This window comes from Podarcis gaigeae, assembly GCF_964106915.1.
Source record: "Podarcis gaigeae genome assembly, chromosome: 5".
NCBI lineage: Eukaryota > Metazoa > Chordata > Lepidosauria > Squamata > Lacertidae > Podarcis > Podarcis gaigeae.
Window position 1 is genome coordinate 81,291,828 of NC_139681.1, and position 21,264 is coordinate 81,313,091.

At 43.9% G+C, this 21,264-nt stretch overlaps 1 protein-coding gene and 1 long non-coding RNA gene across 7 annotated transcripts in view; one reads left to right on the plus strand and one right to left on the minus strand.

The window, feature by feature from the left end:
• The window catches only part of LOC310844864 (schwannomin-interacting protein 1), a 384,519-nt gene that overhangs the window by 253,371 nt on the left and 109,884 nt on the right, over window positions 1-21,264 (plus strand). The window lies entirely within an intron of this gene.
• LOC310845160 lies at window positions 11,745-15,694 on the minus strand. Its single transcript, XR_014564528.1, has 3 exons — window positions 15,589-15,694; window positions 13,132-13,340; window positions 11,745-11,830 (listed from the first exon to the last, which is right to left on the minus strand). It is a non-coding gene; the product is annotated as an uncharacterized lncRNA (long non-coding RNA).

The window sequence follows — 21,264 nt, forward strand, 5'->3', positions numbered from 1 at the left end:
CTCTTAACCACTACACTACACTGGCTCTCAAGAAGAGTTTCGATTTGATATCCCGCTTTATCACTACCCAATGGAGTCTCAAAGCGGCTAACATTCTCCTTTCCCTTCCTCCCCCACAACAAACACTCTGTGAGGTGAGTGGGGCTGAGAGACTTCAAAGAAGTGTGACTAGCCCAAGGTCACCCAGCAGCTGCATGTGGAGCAGCGGAGACGCGAACCCTGTTCACCAGATTACAAGACTACTGCTCTTAACCACTACACCACAGTGGCAAATCATGCATACCACTTTAGACACATTCTCCAGAGTCTCAAGTAGAGCTCTTTCCCATCCCTTGGAACTGGGACCCACTGGATGTCTTGCATCTCTATCTCTGGCTTTTTCGCTCTCTCCATGTAGAATATCATCTTCCCCCAGTGGTGTATGTGATGTTGATCTATACATCTCCACCATTCCCCTTCTCATGTAGGCAGTCCCCCAGAAGCATGTCCAATGAGTGCATTCCCTCTTCCTGGCTGGGCCAGACAAAGACACACACACACACACACACACACACACACAATTTTCAGCGATAGGAAGATGCAGTCTTTTGTCAATCTGAACTGACTTCTTCACAGCAGTGAGAAGCAATGGAGTTTATAGAGCTAAAATTCCCGGTGCCCTTAACTGACTACAGTTCCCATAAACCTTTGGGGAAGTGCATGTCCTTTAAATTTATGGTGTGTACACAGATCTGTTAAAATAATAATAATCCCACACCTCTGAAGTATAGGAACATTGACACACTGCTGTCAAATGCCTAATTGTTGTTTAATTTTTCTTTAGAAGGATTTGTAAACCACTTGATCGATGAGCCCTTTAAGCAGAGTACATAATTATAGTCCAGCTAAAATCCACCAAACTAATGCGCGTGCACAGACACGCAAGATAATTATCAGTAGAGCACAGATTAAATCAGTAAAACATTTAAAACAAATCTAGGTAACTAAATTAGAGTTCTGGGTAGGTGTGCTGAAATAAAAAATAAAAGCTTCCAGCGGATCTCTAAAACAATATAGTGAGGTTGCCTACCTAATGTCAAAAGGCAGCAAATTCCAAAGCACAAGTGACGCCAGGCTAAAAGATTGACACCAGACAAATGCAGACTGAACATTATGTGGCACTTGTAAAAGTTTCAGTTCCTCAGAGCGAAGGATGTAGGACGGTAGGACTTTCTTAGCATATGGTTTAATAAATAAAATGCCTTTGAAGATTGCATGTGTGTAGGTCAGGGCCAGACCTTGAGTGTTTTGGCACTATAAATAAAACATTAAGTTGGTACAGGAGGCTCTCTCCAGTCCCCAAATACACACAGAGAGTTTTCAAGGAGCTGCTCATAACTCCTGTTTCCTCTGTTGATCAGATTTATGGGACGAGAGCAAATATGAGTTTGGTCCTACCCATCCCAGCAAATTTTGAAACCAGACACTTCTGCTCTTGGCATCTGTCTGCTTCCTGCGGCCCAGCTACTGCTGCCAACCTCTGTTATATCTAAAGCAGGCATCCCCAACCTGCGGCCCTTCAGATGTTTTGACCTACAACTCCCATGATCCCTAGCTAACAGGACCAGTGGTCAGGGATGATGGGAATTGTAGTCCAAAACATCTGGAGGGCCGAAGGTTGGAGATGCCTGATCTCAAGCTTCCACTTGAAATAACGCTTGGAATCTATGTGCGCCATTCACCTGGACTTCATTTCCCCACCTCCCCAGCAACCTCCTAGTGATGGCATTCACTGGGCTGAGAGTTCTTATGCTATCCTTCATTTGCTGCATCATCAAATGGGTCTTTCCCCCCCTCCATCCCAAAATTTACTGGCCTTGAAAACTGTGCAGGGGGCCTTTCTAATCAACAAGGTCAACCTCTTCTTCTGTCCTTTGGCTTGTCTGTGTTGCTTTTGCTGCTGTTATAGATAATAATAATAATAATAATAATAATAATAATAATAATAATAATAATAATTTTTTATTTATACCCCGCCCATCTGGCTGGGCTTCCCCAGCCACTCCAAAAAAATATTAAAATACTGTAATACATCAAACATTAAAAGCTTCCCTAAACAGGGCTGCCTTCAGATGTCTTCTAAAAGTCTGGTAGTTGTTGTTCTCTTTGACATCTGCTGGGAGGGCGTTCCACAGGGAGGGCGCCACCACCGAGAAGGCTCTCTGCCTGGTTCCCTGTAACTTTGACCTGTGCCTCCATGGACAGCTGTGAGCCCAAGATGACTCCCAGGCTGCACACCTGGTCCTTCAGGGGCATAGTTACCCCATTCAGGACCAGGGAGTCCTCCACACCTGCCTGCCTCCTGTCCCCCCAAAACAGTACTTCTGTCTTGTCAGGATTCAAACTCAATCTGTTAGCCACCATCCATCCTCCAACTGCCTCCAGACACTCACACAGGACCTTCACCGCCTTCACTGGTCACTGGCCATAAAATCATCACATCCACTTTAGGTTATGACATGCACATATTTAAACTCTGATGAAATAAGGAAAAGCAGTTCAGGGAGGTTGCATTTTGAGTGGAAGGGTGCTTACTTTTTCACTGCTAACCGTTTACACTTCAGCTCTTTCCCCCCCCCACTCCCTACTCTCCCCCCCCAAACTTTTCCCGCTTGTGAGATTTTAGATGTGTTTACTCCTGCCAGGGGCGCCGACTTATAAAAAATATTGGGGGGGCCCATACCGGGGTCCTGCCCCGGGAAGTTTTCTAAATTTTAGATGAAAATTAGTGAGTTTTAAAGTTTTTTAAAAGTATTTTAGAGTCATATGATCAACATTAGAACCCCGAAAACTCGACTCTATAACTCCACACTCCGGGAAACTCGACAAGCCTGAAACACTTTTTGGCTTTGAAAAAAGAAACAAAACAAAAACACGCACGGTATTTTCGTAAAAAGCTAATTTAATTTACAGTAACAATTATGCTTATAGACTATTACAGAGCAGTGAATATATAGCTCTGAAAAGACTGAAATGATATTTAAATAAATCCTAAACTATCATTAAAAGAATAAAACATAAAATATTGCTGTCGCACAGTAATAGCACTTTGATTAATAAGTGAAATAGCTAATTTAAGCTTACTTTGAATAAGGCTGAGGGTTCATTAAATAAATATAATATCTCAAAGTTAATGCTTTAATACAGTTAATAAAGTTAATACAGTATGCCTAATACTGTATGTAAATACTGTAATACTGTATGTAAATAACGGGCTTTAATTGGGTCTTACACCCTAAAAATATTTAAGTATTTGAAAATAACTAATACAGTACTATAGTAATATAGAAATACAGTACTAAACTAGTACTAATATTTCAAAACTGAAAATTTAACATTCTGTATGTATTTAATTCTCTATTTTATAAAGATTTTTAATATCTGACAGTGAGTTTGGAATAGCCCAATGCAAAAATCCTGAGGATCCATGTGGATCCATGCTTTGTAACCACGTTTTTGCACCACTGTGACCCTAGGCAACAGTGGGTGCGTGATTTTTTTGGTGCAAGATGTAGCCATGGACATGCTATGTGATCTGATGGTGAATTTGGGGTGACCCAATGCAAAGATCCTGAGGATCCATGTGGATCCGTGCTTTGTAACCACGTTTTTGCACCACTGTGACCCTAGGCAACAGTGGGTGCGTGATTTTTTTGGTGCAAGATGTAGCCATGGACATGCTATGTGATCTGATGGTGAATTTGGGGTGACCCAATGCAAAAATCCTGAGGATCCATGTGGATCCGTGCTTTGTCACCACGTTTTAAATGGGGAGGGAAGGAAAAACACAGAAGGGACAAGAAGCACAAGAGGGGTGTGCAGAGAAGCAGCTGGCTAAGAATGCAGGGGAGGAGTTTAACGGGGTGGGGGGGGAGGAAAGGAAGGCAAAAGTCCCCCCCCAAGCCAGCCCTCTCTCTCTCTCTCCCACCTGCATCCCTAGAGCACGGAGAGGAGGAGGTGGTGGGCTGGAGCCTGCACGCAGTGTGACTAGGAAAGAATTAGAAGGAAGGTCTCGATCCTTTCCTTAACCCTCTGCTTGCCAGGAGGGCAGGGGATTCCCTGCTCTTTGTTGAGTTTGAGCAAACGCAGCAACAGAAGCGGGTGGGCAGTAAGACCCTGAGGCAGAATGCAGGAAAGCAGCAGCTTCCGCCTTCCCTCCGCCCGCCCGACCGATCTTATTTTTGCCTGATTTTTGCCTATTTTTGCCCCTGCGCTCCGGCGAGTCAGCTCCAGGGACCACACATTCGCTCAATAACACGCACAGACATTTCCCCTTACTTTTTAGGAGAAAAAATCTGTGTGTTATAGAGCGAAATTTACGGTAATAATTTTCTTAAATTATTGGGGGGGCTCTGCCCCCCCAAACGAATTTTTGAGGGGGCTCGGGCCCCCTCAGGCCCCATGGAGTCGGCGCCTATGACTCCTGCTAACGTGCCCTTACACATGTCATACCTTGTTAAGCCCTTTACATCATCCTATCAGGTAGACTAGCACATTTCCTTAGTACTGCTACACATCACCCCAATCTCCAAGCGGTACAAGATTTCAGGGGTATCTGGCACACTTATCAGGAACCGTGTTTCCTTTTGGAACATAAAGGCTCCAACATATTAAAGGCAAAAACCAGAACATCATCTTCCGGTATGCCATCTTCCAATTTTTTTCTCACGAGTGGATGGCAGCCATTTTGGGCGCCATGATCTCGTGCGATTTTGCATTGTGGTTTCCCCCTGAAAAAGTGTTTTTTCAGGCACAGGTGCCGTGTGAGAACTTGGCCTTGGAAAAAACACATTTGGGGGTGGGGAGGGAATCATGGCATGAAATCACATGAGATCACAGCGCCCGAAATGGCCATCGTTTCTCTCATGAGAAAAAAATGGGCTGTCCCGTTTTTCCAGAGCACTTGCTAGGTATGTGATATATGATTTATTTACACATATATACAACCTGAACCTAGATGAAGAGAGTGCAGAGCATTCACATCCTAAGAGGGTTCTGTTCCTTCCATTGCTGCAGCCTCAAATTCCAAGAGACCTCAGTCATAGTTCTGACCTTCTTTGCAGCCTAAAACAGACATCCTGCCTTCTGCTCTGCCCCATTCTCCAGCTTGCAGAACTCTTTCCCCCTGTTTGCCTACCTCATTGCCCAATGCAATTCTGCCGCCACCCGCCCTGGAACTCTGACCTTTTGTCTCTGCTAACTATCACCTGAGGGAGGGGCTTTCCCCATTTTGTGTCTGGCCCAGAGACTCTCTTTTAACGGCCTTCTTAAAGGGTTAATGGATCGGCCATTCCGGTGATTATCTCTTGATGGTTCTTCTGTTAGGCGGTTTCCTGGACACAGAAAAACTGGTTTAAACTCCAGCCCCCACTAAACCCAAGAATTTAGTTGTTTGCTTAAATTCCAACCCGTTACTGAATCCAGATATTTTAGGGGAGTTTTGCCCCCCCACCCAAACTTATAACATCATGTACTCAGACTTTCAAAGTATTGTGAAAATGTAGGAAGCTTGGTGAGCAGAAGCAGCAGCATTTATGTGGTTAGAGGTTAGCAATTATCTTGGAGAATGATAAAGCAATTTTCTGGTGCGTCCTTGATATAGTTTCAGAAAAGCCTCAGGGATATATATTCATCTGGGTGTACTGGAGTTAACATGCATGAATCCCTATGCTTTGAGATAAAATTATAACCCTGCGGCAATTGACTAATTTTATTAAAAAAAGATCTTGCTGATCGGGCATCTAGTAAATGGTGCTGATATATTATTCAGGCAGAGTAATGACTGGATACTGAGTTATCCAGACACTATCCTGCTATGAGGGCTTGTGGGGCTGTGTAAGGGTTTGTGTTGCTTATATATTTATTTTATCATTTTCGTTATTTTGGAGGGTATTGTTTTCGTTACCTGTTCTTCCTTCATTTTCAGAACACATCGCCTTTTCAGCAAGGCCTGTGCAGTGCTTAACATCTAAAATGACAGCGTTGTGTGTGGTTAAAAATGATTTGGGAGTTACATACTTCACATACTCGTTTTCTCAGAAACACTACCAGGTCTGAGGAGAGAGGCTGGTGAGGTGGGGTTGCCCTGCTCCTTTTGTCACTGCTCTGGAGCTCACACACCCCAAAGGTAGCATCTGATTGACTGAGCTCGCTGCCACTCATCCTGGGGTGGCAATGATTGAAATTAAAATGTTGCTGCTGTTGTTTAGTCGTTTAGTCACGTGCGACTCTTCATGACCCCATGGACCAGAGCACGCCAGGCACTCCTGTCTTCCACTGCCTCCTGCAGTTTGGTCAAACTCATGCTGGTAGCTTCGATAACACTATCCAACTATCTCGTCCTCTGTCGTCCCCTTCTTCTTGTGCCCTCCATCTTTCCCAGCATTAGGGTCTTTTCCAGGGAGTCTTCTCTTGTCATGAGGTGGCCAGAGTATTGGAGCCTCAGCTTCAGGATCTGTCCTTCCAGTGAGCACTCAGGGCTGATTTCCTTAAGAATGGAGAGGTTTGATCTTCTTGCAGTCCATGGGACTCTCAAGAGTCTCCTCCAGCACCATAATTCAAAAGCATCAATTCTTCGGCAATTAGCATTCTTTATGGTCCAGCTCTCACTTCCATACATCACTACTGGGAGAACCATAGCTTTAACTATACGGACCTTTGTTGGCAAGGTGATGTCTCTGCTTTTTAAGATGCTGTCTAGGTAATAGCGGGCAACTTAAGGCAGAATTAACCAGTGGGACACTTCACTTCCTAACATGCTGCTACTTGTTGGCTCTCCATTCTCTCTGTTAGGTGCGGACCCCGCACCCACCCAGGCTGTATGGTATAGACCTTGGACTTTGACCATATAACTCACTCTAAGAGCACCACTAAATGCTCATTTGTTGGGGAAGCTATGGCTGCTTAACATTGCAGGAAGTGCACTCTGCACATGGAATTCTTCTCCCACCGCCTCACAAAACAGCTTCTGAGGTTTAACCCCGGCTCCAATCAACCACAAACGGAGCAGAATTCAAAAGGCCAAGTTGACCTGAAGAATTCCCTCGTCCGCCCCCAAGTATTTTTGTGTGTAGACTATTCACACAAATTGTACATGGCGTACATAACTGTACATGGGTGCCAGCAGGTAATGGTTCACTGTTCTTAATTAGCCAGGCATAACCATAGTAACACCATTCCTGTATTCTGTGCTACTGCATTTTCTTGTGGGTTTCGTCAACCTCTCTAACCTGTCGCAGAGCCGCCTCCTGTAAATCCATGTAGATCTGATATCCTGTGTCAAGTCAATAGTCAAACAGGCCCGTTGATAGTACTTCAGGTCAAGCTGTCAAAGTTATTTGAAGATAGGGTTGCCGAGCTAAAGCTTTATCCTGCTTTCAGTATATAAATACATCCAGCCTGACTGGGGAAAATGGTTCAGTGTGTTGTTCATCATGATGGGATGCCTGGGCTAAGGAACTGGAGAAGGTGATTTTTTTTTTCATTCTATCATCTCTCCTTTCCTCCATAGTTCTCTCCCTCTCCATTTTATCCTCACAACAACCCTGTAAAGCAGGCATAGACAAACTCGGCCCGCCAGTTGTTTTGGGACTACAACTCCCATCAACCCTAGCTAACAGGACCAGTGGTCACAGATGATGGGAATTGTAGTCTCAAAACATCTGGAGGGCTGAGTTTGCCTGTGCCCGCTGTAAAGGTAGCTTAGGCTTTGAGACACTAACTGGCCCAGGGTCACCCAGTGAGCTTCATGGCTGAGTGGGGATTTGAACCCTGGTCTCCCAGGTGCAGCACTCTAACCACTGCAGCACACTGGCTCCCATACTATGCTACTCAATGCTGCTTTTACTACGATGGACCAATGTTCTGTTGTGAAGAAAGGTATGGACCTGGATACTGTCGTTAGCTGCTCTGGCTGTTTTGAACATTTACATTTTCGTTCTAACCCATGACTAGACATTTTGTTTGCCAAGGTGACCCGGCTTAAGCGTGGCTACGCTGTGGCTTTCTGTATAAACTGAGCAGTGCAATTAATCACCGGTTCTAGAGATCTTGTAACGCAAGTGAAACTGCTGTACTTAACATATTATTGGCTCATTGAGTCCAATCTCTTTAAATCAGGCAGCTCAGAGCATAATGTAAACACCAGGTAATGAACGAGATGGCAATAAGAGGCCCAAAGGATACATTTGTGGGCATGCTCCAGTTGGTTTGCAGTTAACTGCCATTTCGTCTGTTGAGTGGCGCCCTGGGTTTCTTGCCCCTGCAGAATTAGATGTTTATGTCACCTAAACCATGCTAGTTAACAATCTCCAAACATGCCTGAAAAACGAATAAATGAGTTGTACAGGTGTTTGAGCAGTCCTTGCTGTGCCCAGTGTATTTTAGGATCCATACTCAGTGGTGGACCTACATTTTGGGGGCCCTGAAACTTGAACTGTTATGGGAGCCCCTTCACAACCAGCAACAAGGTCTGGGTAACTGCTGTTATCTCCTTTACAACATCTGTGCCACTGACTCTCAAATTTACCGTATTTTTCGCCCTATAGGACGCACCGGCCCATAGGATGCACCTAGTTTTTGGGGGGGGAATAAAGGGGGGGAAATTATTTCCTCCCCAGCTGCGAGAACTCCCGCAGGGCTCCCTAGGCTGCGGATGTCTTCCCGAAGCGCCGGGCGCTCTGCTTTCAGTGCGCCCCGCGCTCCTGGCAGCAGGCTGCTATCCGCAGCCTAGGGAGCCCAGCGGGAACTCCCGCAGGCTCCCCAGGCTTGCGGATAGCTTCCTGAAGCCTGGAGAGTGAGAGGGGTCAGTGCGCACCGACCCCTCTCGCTCTCCAAGCTTCAGCGAAAGCCTGCATTCGCCCCATAGGATGCACACAGATTTCCCCTTCATTTTTGGAGGGGGGAAAGTGCGTCCTATACGGCAAAAAATACGGTAAGTATTATTGAAATATATCTACAGCAAAAAAATTAATGAATTTGAGTCATGTGAGTCTACTAGACCCATTTTTTAAAAAAAAGCAACATGAAGTAAAGCCACTTCTGGGGGCCCTCCAAAACGAGGGGCCCTGAAGCTTAAGCTTCATTAGTTACATAGTGGATCCACCCTGTGCTTACTCAGAGTTAGGGGTGGGGGGAAGAAATTTGATTCAGTTTTCTCTTAGCAGTGAATCTGCCCAATTTCCACTCTACAGTGTTGGAGGAAAAATAATAATTTGTTCTTTTGTCAGGAGGTCACAGGCTTCAATCAAAGATGACTTAACTCAATGAGGCTTACAAGGATTGTACTATAAATTTGTTAATAAACCTAACTGTTGAAACTGGTTCACTTTTACAAACATGCCCAGCTCGTGAGTCAGTGTGTGTGGCCTGTTAACTGGAAGACTGGTGGTTCAAGCCCACCCAGGGGCTGCTGTGGGCAGGATTCCTGCACTGCAGCAGGTTGGACTAGATGAACCCAGGGTACCTCCCAACCCTACAATTCTATGATTCTGTTACAGTCATACCTCGGGTTACAGACGCTTCAGGTTGTGCGTTTTCGGGTTACGGACGCGCCAAAACCCAGAAGTACTGGAACGGGTTACTTCCAGGTTTCGGTGCTCGTGCATACGCAGAAGGACTAAATTGCGCTTTGTGCATGCACAGAAGTGCCAACCTGTGCGTGCGCAGTTGCGAACGCTGCAGGTTGTGAACATGCCTCCCGCACGGATCATGTTTGCAACCCGAGTGTCCACTGTATTCAGAACCCAGTGCAGAACAAGCCACTTCAGAATACATCTGTACAGTGGGAAAGAGATGAACCTTCATTGCAATAGTATGTGGGGAGGATAAGAAATGGGGTGTCTCATGTATACAAGAGAATCCCTATTTTGCATTTACAAAATGATGGGAACTATTAACTGGTACAGCCTGTCCATTTCTAATATTTTAAAATGTCTGCTTGGGCTTTGACAGAAAGAATACAGGGTGTCTTTTTGTTAAAATTCTGTCATTCCAATCAAGAGGCGATTGTCACGGCATGCAGGGTCTTGCCATCCCATGAGGCAAGGTGGAGTGACTGCCTCATGGTAGTGGATCCCAATATCTATCTTTCTTCACCCACCCCCTTTGTTCCGGTCCCCTTCTTCCCTAGCACCATCTTGGTGTCCACCTCAGGTGCCAAAATGTAGTGGGCTGGCCTTGATAACATGCATTGTTGGCATGGTATGAAGTGTTTCATTTCAGCAACTAAAAACTGAGTTGCAGAGATGTCATTGCTATGAATATATCTTTAGAGGAAAGGGAATGACAGAAAAGAAAGTAATGTTTTTCAGCCAGTAAACATCTGGAGGCAGGTGCTACAGTTTTTCCACTTCCTTTTCAGGATTGTCTCTTTTAAAAAATAAGTTACTCCTGTACCACAAAACATGTTGAAGACTGATGTGAAAATGAACTTATCTGTCTTTGGAAAGAGAGATGCAGTCCCAGGAGCCATTTCCAGAGCTTTGCCAAGCATAGATCTTGTTTAAGGTCCTGTTGCATGAAAATTCATACCCTGCTTTGCCATATATCTGATTTTCTCACATGCATGATTCACAAGAACACACCCCAATCTCTACAAAGATTACAGGGAAGCAGTTTCTCCATAGTCATGTTTCTCATTCATGTTTACCTCTTAAGCTATGGCTCTGACATATTGTGAATGATTACTTCAGGCTGGCTATTAATGTAAAGCTGGATCAGTATATTTCACTTGTGAGTGTTTATTAAAGCATCTACTTCTGCTCATCTAGACGAAACAATTTTCCTACAAAGGAATGCAAATGTTGAAATCACACATGCCGGGCTGTGCTTTCCAAAATATGCAATCCGCCTACATTGCAGTTCAGGAGCTGTTGAAAGATGAGGCTTCAGCCTTGCAACAGCTGTGTAAAGTAAATAGATAAAGCTATCAAGAGCTGGATTAAATTTGTACTGATCCTTATATAATTGAAGTGCCACACGTTGAATGCTGATTATGAAGGCATTTCAAATAGAGCTGGTTTATTCAAGATGCTAGGCACTGCTGTCTGTAGGAAAGTGAATACTTTCTAGCCAGTACTTCACAAATACACTTCTCTTCATATTTTTCGCCAGGACAGACCCTGGCTGCTTTCCCATCAATCCATATATTTTAAAAGAGGATTAGATGAATTCGTGGAGGATAAGGCTATACTAGTTTCTGGAAATTGCCAGCGGGAAGAATGCTGATGCGTTCGGGTTCAGCTTGCAGGCTTCCAGTACACATTTGCTTGGCCACTATGGGAGCAGGATTTTGGACTATATAGACCCTTGGTCCAATCTAGCAGAGCTCTAGCCCCAAATAACCTAGCAACTCTCCTGGTTATTTCATTTAACTAGCTTTAATTCTTCTCCTTGAATCTGAATTTTCTCAGTCATTCAGTCTCCTCTGAAGTTGCTATGTCTGTCAGTCTGTCTTTCTCTCCTTATCTCTGCTTCAAGCTCAGAAATTGCTGCCTTACAAGAACAGTCAAGATAAGGTTTCCCAGTGATGGCTGCTCTGTACTGCTCAGGGGTTATAAACTATGCCCCTTATTCTGCCCATCCCTCCTAGAAGCACTGAAGGGAACAAAAAGCAGGAAAGGTTTCCATTTTGTTAGCTGCTGCCTTCCCCACCCCCAGATTAGAAATTCACTGGGATTTAGAAATGTCACACTTATAAATTCAGGGTGGTTTTTATTTTCCTGGAAACATTTGCTTGCAGCCTCTTGGGAGCACATACTCTGCATGTGGTGTTCGTGATTCAGAAGAAACACTGCCAAAATAAAAGGTAGAGGGGAGGAACAACATATAGCATCTAAAGCAAAGCAGAAATATTATACAGCCACAAAATGCTACTTGGTTCTTTTTCATACTGCAAAGGTTGATGTCTCCTTCGTTGTGAGCACTTCTTTTCCACCTGGTGAATAGCCTCTCTCTCTCTCTCTCTCTCTCCCTCTCCCTCTCCCTCTCCCTCCCTCTCCCTCTTTCCCTCTCCCACGTATTTCACCATTTTGCACCTGATCATCTGAAGGCCAGGGTTAGACCAAGAGAATGTGGTGCCCAAGGCCTCCCAATTCCATGTACAAAGCCAAGCCAACTTGCTGTTGAATCTTATTACTTCAACACTAGCATTGGGACAAAATCTTCCACCACACCTGAGGACAGCCTTTTCCTGCACACTGCACCTGAATCACAAGTGTGGTGGAAACTGCTGTTGTGCTCAGGTCCTGGTCCTGCTGGTTGGCTTCTGGCTGGCCATTGTGAGAACAGGAAGCTGGTCTGATCCAGCAGGGTTCTTCTTACATCCTTAGGGATGAATCGCATAGCAACAGTTTTAACATTTTTTGTCGGCAAGGTGAGCTGCATCTGCAAGAGGATCTTTAATTGGGCTAGGTGTGAATCATATGCCCCATTATGCTTTGGGGACAGTGTATCATTCACATATTTCTACATTGCGACAGTGTGGGTACATGCTTACTCCTGTTTCTGATTTTGTAGCATGAGCTTTGTCATTTAACCATCACCCATGCTTTCACTTGTGTGTGTTGCCCACCACATGATCGTGCATGCAGCTACCCCATTGCTTTAGTTATGAATGACTCTCAGCATATTTGAAGCTGAACAATAGGAGAGAGCCAGCATGAATGTTTAATGCTAACACCATCATGCCCAACAAGAAACGGTGCGGAGGAGGAATATTACAATGGTGTGACATTGTGTGCTTTCCTTAATGATAATAACACTGTGATTACTTACTAGCTTAGTCACTCCAATTACCGATACATGCACATTAACTAAAACTCTTTGGAGAAGATAAAGAAATTCTCTCACAAAATTGCACTCTCAGAGCTAGTTCAGAAAACCATTAATGCATCTAATATTTTTCATAAAAGCAATTAAAAATAATTTAGCTTGACATCAGAAACACTAAATGAGATTATGAAAAACTGAAGGAACGCTCACAGTTTAATAACATAATTACACTTGATACCTATGCTGCTCTCTTTTCTCTCAGATCAAGTTGTAAAATATTTCCTTCCCCACTACCAAAACAAGCAGCAGTTAGATTCCTACCATCGTTTTATCTGGCATTTCTCTTTGGAGTGTTAAAGCCTGATGTCTGACAACCAGATACCTGGTATGGCGTGGTGGTTACAAGAAGCGTAGCTAACATAACATTTTTTGAATGTTGTTGGACGCAACCCCCATCAGCTTCACCCATCATAGCCAATGGTTAAGGAGCCATGGCAAATGTAGAGAACAGTGACAACCTTTCAGGAGACCTCTAAAAAAAACCAGCAATGGCAAACTGATGTGAGAATATGGAAAATTTGAACTTAAGATTGGAAAACTGAGAAACTGAGAGGAACCAAAGTTGACAGCTTTGCCTATTTCTAGCTGTAGGCCAAAACACTATCAAACCCTTTGTCACGTAAATGCAAAACTGAACAACACATACAATGTGACAGGCTGTATGTAATTATATGATTATTATTTTTTTTAAAAATCTTATTTAATTCTTTTTAAAATACAATTCAACATGTCATATCAAAATACGTGGTTCTGTAGATCAACTTATCATACAAACAATGGATCCCATTTGCAACCAGAGGTACGGCTGTACCTGGTTGTTCAGGAAGGGACATTTCCTGCATTTGTAAATAGAACAAAAAAGCTACTTAACCTCTTTCATCTTGCTTGCTATATGGGCATATTCACACAAGTGTGTACCTCACTCAGTGAACAGCAGCTGAACTCTGTGTGAACTCTGCCCATGCTTGAGATGATACAGTCTACAAGTACACTGGTACCTTGGTTCTTGAACTCAATCCATTCTCGACTTCCAAAACGTTTGCAAACCAGGGCATGGCTTCTGATTGGCTGATTGGCCCCGGAAACAGCCAAAACGGACTTTCGGCTTCCAAAAAATGTTTGCAAACTGAAACACTTACTTCCGGGTTTCTGGCGTTTGGGAGCCAAGGTACCACTGTAGTCTCTTTCATGCATGCAAGTTAATGTTTCATTCACTATGGAACAATGCAGGCTAAGATGATGTCATTTCTATGCTCTCTCCAGCAACCAGACCAGGAGAAGGTCAGCACCAATGATATCTAAGTAGCAATTGTAACTGGGAAATTTAAAATACCAGTTGCCAGCCAGACTCTTTATATAATTGAAGGTCTGAGATAAAGTGTAATGGGGCAGTGGAGACTGCATTGCATTAAGGCCTGCACCCTTTCCCCCATAATATGACCATGGGACCACCTCATCTTGCATGAAAGTAGGGCTGGACCTCTAGTGGGACATAGGTCCTATCCATGCTGGCATTCCTTACCTCTCCAGTCTGGGTTGCCAGCACAGATACGGGTAGTAGCTAAACTTTGAGACTGTACAGAAAATCCTTCCTTCAAACACTAGCGGAGTGGCATGAGATCCAGTTTTGAGCATAACAGCAGTTTTGATGGGTCTGACATCCTTTTTCCACAGTGGTCAACCAGAGGAAGCCCACAAGCATAAGGGCAATAGTTCCCTCTCCTTGTTGTTTCTTACCAAGTGTATTTAAGGACATACTACCTCAGAAACTGAGGCTTCATACAGCTAATGAATTGATTGATTTATCCTCGCTGGCTAAGTGTCAGCCACACTACTCCATTGGGCCTGAGGCATGTTGGCTTTGAAGATACTGTAATATTCCCTTATCCTTCAGCCCAGCACTGCCTAAACAGGATTTTGCATGGATTAAAAAATGCAGGTGTAAATAAGAACTGTACTTCCTTCCAATCTCATTGTTTAAATGTGTGCAAGAATGAAAATCAGAAATAGAATGGTGCCTACAGTCGCTCTCAGGCAAATATGGTAATTTATGCGGGGGACCAGAATAAAAAGGGGGGGCTTGCTGCATCTGTTCTAAGCAAAAATACACCAAGAACAAGATTGTATCCATTCAGATATAAATATAAGTGTTGTAATTATGTATTTCATCCTCCTAGGCATTGTAATTATTTTTAAATGTTATCACATTTTCTGTTTTGTTTTGCATTTCTCGTGAATGGAAGGTTAGCTGCAGATCAGAGGCATCCGTGGCCTTATAAACCTTTAGTGCAAACCTTGCATTTGCTATTTCAATGGTGCATTTCAGGGCTTTTATCATACTGCCTTCTGCTTAGTGCTCGCTTAGTGACACAAGCAGGTGAATGACAGAGACCTTCTAAACTTGATATTTATCCTCAGGCAGCTCTTTGTATTTTGGCACATCTGTTTCTTGCAAAGTTGCATCAGGAGAGAAAGCAGAGTGCAGGGAGATATTTATAATGGGGGACCTGGCTTTAAGGCCAAAATGTCTCCACCTCAGTTCTCCATCTGCAAAATCATAAAACCTTTTCCCCAATGACAAATGCCACATAAACAATTAGTTGGGAGATGAGGGATGTGGGTTATCCCTTAGTTGGTTGGACATACCAACTTTCAGGTGAAATTTCTGATTCCCTCTAGTGATGCCTTCTTTAGTCCTGAAAGATATTTGGAACTCACCCAGACAGTTCAGGGTTTTCCCCAGTGCCTTGAGATGGCTAAACTGGATTTCTGTTTGTTCATATCTAGCAAGTCCTACAGAACTGCATACATCTCAACTAGACCCCAGTACCTTGGAGGCAACGGTGGGGAACTTCAGGCCCAGGGTTGAAAAAGCCACATTCACACCATACATTTAAAGCACTATGATACCACAGTCATGGCTTCCGTCAGATAATTCTGGCAGTTGTTGAGGGCACTGAGAGTTGTTAGGAGACCCCTAGTTCCCTCCCAGAGCTACAGTTTTCAGAGTGTTTTAGCATGCAATGCCTCTTCACAGGGAACTCTGGGAATCTCACTGTAGGGTTGCCACATGTCCTCTTTTTCCAGGAAACATTCTCCTTTTCATGGGTATGTAAAATGAGAGTCATCATAGCAATCCATAGTTAAAAGTAGAAGTCGGCAAATGTTTCCTCTTTTTTTGCACTTGAAAATATGGCAACCCTATGGGGGACTGACAACTCTCAACACCTTTAACAAATTACAGCTGCCAGAATTCGGGAAGGGGCGTGACTATTTAAAGTGGCATCATAGTGCTTTAAATGTGTCGTGTGAATGTGACCTAAGCCTCTTCATTTGCCTCCTGGCATTCTGCCCAGACTATACCTCTCACCGGCCCTGCTCTGCATCATCTTTTCCTGACATTTTTTCCTTGCTTAATTATGCCCTGTGGGCAGGCCAGAGCCGGCCCACCCACGAGGCATGGTGAAGCAACCACCTCAGGCGGCAGCATCCACAGGGCCAGCAGATCCCAATGTATATTATTTTCCCCTTGTTCCTAATGTAGATCTCTACTCAACCCTCCTTTCCTGGTTGCGTGGGGGGTGGGTACCATTTTGTGGTTCACCTCAGGCACCAAAATGTCCAGGCCCTCAATGATTATGTTCTTGTCTTATAGTAAAGCTGACTATGGAGTCCATCAATGTGCAGCCTATTCAGAGATTGCATTAAAGCTGAATCAGAGACTGGATTGATGGAACATTTGACACACACACATACACTCCCTTAGCCTATCAAAAGAACCCAGCCGTGCAATGCCATGAGGCACACCTCGTTATTTTTGTCCATTCAACCAGGTTCAAATCTGCATAACACCCAGATCTCTTTTTCAGTGCAAAGATAATTTCCCAATGCTCAGCCTCTTCTGTGGAGATGAAGAATGGCTACGGGAGCATTGTATTTGAGTCTCTGTGTATGAAAATAGTACTGCTGTCCACCTGGCATAATCGTCTGGAGATGCTACATTAAAATATAAATACATACCATTTCAGCAAATGTAGCCTGGAGAATTGAGTTTACGTTTCTGCCGTTTAAAAAAAAACAAACCGCAACAAAAAATATATTCATAGTCGATTTAAAACACCAAGATGACAGGGCTGTACCTCACACAGAAAAACTCATAAAGCATTCCTAGGGTCTCTAGAGAAAGGCAAAGCATGACTGGCATCAATGAAAAATCCAAATAGGGCACACGAATGCGAGTATAATAGCTCCTAAAGATGCAAAGTCAAAACCACATGAATATATCCCACTGCACAGGTGCACTTGAGAGTCAAAACCAGGAATCAGCAACAATTGCAAATAAAGGTGTTGGAGCAAAATTGAGGCAGATTGCTGAATTGTAGGGTGGTGGTTTGAAAGGAGCTAGCAGGTATAAAAGTTGCAGAGCCTTGTTGTTTTCCCAGCTGGTTTGCAGCAACTGATTTTGTGGGGAAGCAACACATGAATTTTACAAATAAATAAATGTGCTCTTTTTTGGTACAAATGCTCAGCGATCCATAGAATGATTATTTCTAGGCTAGAACAGGCATTTTCATCCCAACCCGGGAATCTCCCATCTCATATGGTGGGACCATTGCAAATGTGTATGCTGCTGCACACAGGGGAAAGGGTAGGTTTCCAAACCTCCCTTTTGTGCATGTAAAATAAAGAGACGGGGGCTCTACCAGAATAACAGTGAGCCTTAAGGTGACATTCCAGACTTACAGCGAAATCCTTGCCATGTCTACTCAGAAATATTCAGTGGAGTTACTCTCAAATAAATGGGATTAGTATTGCTGGCTTAAGATGCAATCCTAAGGCTAGACTGGTGACTGGGAGTGGCCGCCGGGACCACATAAGACCGGTCCTGAGAGATCTGCATTGGCTCCCAGTACGTTTCCGAGCACAATTCAAAGTGTTGGTGCTGATCTATAAAGCCCTAAACGGCCATGGTCCAGTATACCTGAAGAAGCGTCTCCACCCCCATTGTTCAGCCCGGACACTGAGATCCAGCGCCGAGGGCCTTCTGGCGGTTCCCTCATTGCGAGAAGTGAGGTTACAGGGAACCAGACAGAGGGCCTTCTCGGTAATGGCGTCCACCCTGTGGAACACCCTCCCTTCAGATGTGAAGGAAATAGGCAGCTATCCTATTTTTAAACGACATCTGAAGGCAGCCCTGTTTAGGGAAGTTTTTAATATTTAATGCTGTACTGTTTTTAACACTTGATTGGGAGCCACCCAGGGTGGCTGGGGCAACTCAGCCAGATGGGCGGGGTATAAATAAATTATTATTATTATTATTATTATTATTATTATTATTATTATTATTATTATTGATCCACCAGGATGAGCAGGATTAGGATCCAGTGGATATCCAGCTGATTCTTTCTTCTTTCTTCAGCATGTGCATTCTGACCCTACATCCACTCTATGTAGAAAACAAGAGCATGCTGTATGAATGGAATGTAAGAGTGCTTCCAGTTCTCAAAATGTGCAAATTCTCTTATCTTAACAGTAGATGGATATTTACCTCTGCATTCAGATACAAACACCTGTCTGTCTCTGGTTTGTGGCTGCCCCTTTTATGGATTCCACACATGGAAACACTCCTGCGCAATTCTTTGGGGCGCGTGAGCATCTCTGAATTGGAGTCTATCTCAATAGTGTGGGCAGAGCAAGTGGACCTGCATCGATACCTAATTCGCAAAGCTGTCAAGTGATTCTATTTGATTAATCAACCAAAGTAGAATTGTCACTAATTCATCATATACCATCAGCTGGTTAATTGACTCCTTAAATCTTTGTGTTTAAATAAATGCGCATGCTGACATGAGAAAATTGACCGGTTAATAAGCAAAAGTTGCCGTTCATCATTAGAAAGAAAGGGTATCTTTAATATGTTTCATAGTCATTCACTGCCCTTACAATAAAATGCCAAAAAATTGCCTTTGAAAAAGTCAGTCTCTTAGATTTCAGCCCCACCTATTAAAATTTGCACTTTCTGACAAATGTTAGCCCCTACCAACTGATCGGCTACAGCAGGGATGGGGAACCTTTTCTCAGCCCAAGAGGCATATTCTCTCGTGGTTTAGGAGCTGCATACCAATATTGGATGTTGGTAAAGAGTGGGTTTTCATGGGGGAAGCTCCAAGGCAAAAATAGAAATAAAATGCTTGGACCCAGATCTGTAAAGCATGGACATGTGCCTGGAAAGAGCAGAGCAAAAGGTAAGGGCGAATAAGCCCAAAGAGGTATTATTGCAATTCAAGGACACATTCCAGCCAGGCAAAAGCACTCAAGGAGAGCACCAAAGAAGGCCATTGAGCGATGTGTCATGGAAAGGGGTGTGGCCTGGGATGAGTCCCGAGAGCCTGATGGAGAAGGCTGTATTTTGTTTTTGGGGTCTGAGTTAAAGGCTGACAACAAATCTTAGGCATGATCACTCAGAAGTAGAGCTTACTCTCGAGTAAATGTGTTTAGAATTGCAGCTTCGAGTTGGCTAATGCAGTTTGCAACACAATTACTGTATTTTTCGCTCTATAAGATGCACTTTTTCCCTCCTAAAAAGTAAGGGGAAATGTGTGTGTATCTTATGGAGCGAATGCAGGCGGGAGGCTCTGCTCAGCGCTCCCTTTAAAGAGCCGCATGGAGTGTGTGTGTGGCTCTTCGGGGCTTTTCCCTGAGGAGGGAGAAGGGCTGCCCAGTGATCGCTGCGCAGTGATCCCGCTTGCTGTCCTGGCTTCTGGAATTCAGAATTTTTTCCTCTTCCAAAAACTAGGTGCATCTTATGGTCTGGTGCAGCTTATAGAGCAAAAAATACGGTATATGCTTGGAAGAGGTAAATCCTATTCTGCTCAATGGAGTCTACTCTCTCATTAAACGAGTGTAAGCTTGGGAGGCAGTTCCACTGAATTCAGTAGGACATACTTCTGAGCAGACACGGTCAGGATTACACTGTTAATATGATTTAAGCTTGTGGTTGTGATGGTTATACAGAGCTAATGATATGGAGAATAAGAAGCATCATTCTTAAAAATACACATCCCATGGTGCTTTAATCATTTTTCAAGACTGTTTCTAGGAAATGTTTCTGTTTCTTGGGATTCGAATGCTTAGAACACTTAAAGAGGCTGTTTTCTCTAATGTAAGCAATGTATTGAGCAGCTTTATAGTTTGGTGCTATTAAAGCGTAGAGAATAAGTTGCATGATCATAACTTGTCTGGGGAAAGGTGGATGCCGCAAGCACAGTCAAGATATTCAGCACTCTACAAAGCACAATTAACGATAAGGAGGCATGTATACCTAAAGCAGTTTCGTACAATGAATGGCTTTTGAAAACCATTTAACTTAAAAGCTGCTTAGAAAGCAGTGTACACCTACCCACAAAGAAGCACATCTCCAGCTGCGTCTATTGCAGTTAGTGGGTTTAGCTGGTTCCCATGGGACTAGGGATGAGTCAAAAAGTAGAGTAGGACACAAATCCTAAGGGACCTGAGTCAACCTGTTTCCATTCCCTTCTGGAATCCAGCACATCTTGGTGCATAGACTTTCTGGAGGATGATGTGTGCATGTGACAGGATTGTGCATAGGTCTTATGTAGGGTATCTCGTATGAAGGTTGTATTAGTATTGGAAGACTAGGCCTCAGTTGGGACTGAGAAAGTGGTCCAACCTTAACTGTAGGACATAACCCACGGTGGAGGAAGAAAGAACTTGCAGCATAAGCTATATTTACTCAGAAGCAACTTCTACGGTGTTCAGTGGGGCTTTATTCCCTAGTATGTGTGTTATCTAGTGAGTGTCTCCAATAATGCTCACACACACTGCATGTGTATGCTAGGCTGGATTTTAATTGCCCAGCTATACCTTAATTGTCTGGATCCTGACTGTTTTGCCGGGGGGGGGGGGGGCAACATGGCCAAGAATGGTTGTGATGCTAATCTATAGTTTACAGTTATGAAACTGAGCCTAGCCTCCCACTGGGCTTGTGTGCTCCTCCTTACTTCTCCATCGCAGGCACAAAGTGGAATCTGGGAGCTTTCACTTTCATTTTTTATCAAGTGCAACTTGACATATGATTGGAACCTGGGCAAGCAGTGGTTATTCTTAACTATGTTAGTGTAAACAAACCAACTTCAGCCTGAAGCTGTCTTGTTTTCACTAACCATAACCAAGATTAACCACAGTTTAGGGATTCAATAACATGCTAAAGGTAAAGGTAAAGGGACCCCTGACCATTAGGTCCAGTCGTGGCCGACTCTGGGGTTGCGGCGCTCATCTCGCTTTATTGGCCGAGGAAGCTGGCGTTTGTCCGCAGACAGCTTCCGGGTCATGTGGCCAACATGACTAAGCCGCTTCTGGTGAACCAGAGCAGCG